Source organism: Prionailurus bengalensis, chromosome A2, assembly GCF_016509475.1.
Source record: "Prionailurus bengalensis isolate Pbe53 chromosome A2, Fcat_Pben_1.1_paternal_pri, whole genome shotgun sequence".
Lineage (NCBI taxonomy): Eukaryota > Metazoa > Chordata > Mammalia > Carnivora > Felidae > Prionailurus > Prionailurus bengalensis.
Window position 1 is genome coordinate 88,007,859 of NC_057348.1, and position 1,490 is coordinate 88,009,348.

The window sequence follows — 1,490 nt, forward strand, 5'->3', positions numbered from 1 at the left end:
AAAAACAATCTCTAAGCCATTTAGAAGTTATCCTGTCATATGATGGAGGACTGGACCCAAATTTATTTTCTCTACATCACTCTCATTACACAATCTTACTTATTACAAAGTTGTATCTTTTCCTCCCTGATTTGAGATGCCATTTTTATCTCCTAGTAACGTTGCATTCTCACTTTGGGCTACTTCCAGACTTTCATTAATAAGACACGTTTTTAATTAACACTGATGTTGACCTGAATGGGACAGTTGTCCAAAAGGACATCCCTTTCTGATTCTGTCTGCTTGCTTCCTCTGTATGTCTTTTAGCTTATTGCTCCTTCTGCCATATTTTCAGTGAACTGTAAGCTAAATGCAAAAGCTTGATGCATTCAAATGAGGACATTTTTTACTAGAATAATCATTGGTGAAATTATATACCTCATACCACATCGTAGCAGAAGTGACATAATATCAGGTTGGCCTGCCCTTAATAATGCTAAAATTATCCACCACATTTGTTAACATAAATGACCTCTCTGTTGTACATTTTTCCCTTGAGATATTTCTAATAGCAAAAATCAGGATTAGGTTTCTTGAAAATAGATTGATATATTTTGTAAAAATAATATGCAGACTAGAGGACAAAAAGAATTGAAAACGTATTTGTCAAGTTTGCTAGGATTGTAGGTATTTTCTTTTCAACATTATTCTTAACTTTGTACTTTCATACACTTCTGCTTTTAAAAACTTACTATCATTATTAAAGCAAAGGTCTAAACTATCTCACCCAAATCATATCACCGATAGATATTTTAAAGACATATGTATCATTCAAATGATTTCTCTTTTAGCTTATTCCTTTATTCCAGACAAGCAAAGGAAATAGAAGAATAGAACCATATTCAACAACAATTTAAAAAATTTTATTGTAAATTCTGAATTAAAAATTTTTGTATTTATTGTTTACTTTTAGGGTTTTTTTTATTTGTTTGTTTGTTTTGGCACACTTCATGAATTTGGAAGTCTTCCTTGCAGAGTCCATGATAATCTTCTCTATCATTTTAATTTTAGTATATGTGCTGCTGAAGCAAGCACTATTTATTTTCAGTTTTATAGAATTATTACTAATACACAATTAATCAATATAATCAAGATTTGATAATTATTAAGCAAATTTTATTCATTTTAATGAGAAGAATGGATATTTACTTTATTTTATGCAGACATGGATTGGTATGACTTGTTTCAACAATCATCCAGGATTCAGCCTCAAATTTACTCCTCTATTTCATCGTTATAAATGTCAGCAGTAAGCAACATATCTCATATTTTAAAAAATAAATAAATGGGAATGAAAATTATTCTAGCAGAGATATATCACCCAATTATTTAAATTCTTTCTATGTTGTATGCCAAAATAATATCGTGATCTTTTAACCAAATTACTTTTAATGATTTATTAGCTGACAACTCAATTAGGTCCTCCTTTAATTTTGTTGAAAGCAAACAAT

General features: G+C 29.6%; 1 non-coding gene across 1 annotated transcript; it reads right to left on the minus strand.

Annotated features, from left to right (window-relative positions):
- Positions 1-971: 971 nt before the first annotated feature.
- LOC122488821 lies at positions 972-1,074 on the minus strand. Its single transcript, XR_006298743.1, has one exon. It is a non-coding gene; the product is annotated as a U6 spliceosomal RNA (small nuclear RNA).
- Between the last annotated feature and the right edge of the window lie 416 nt (positions 1,075-1,490).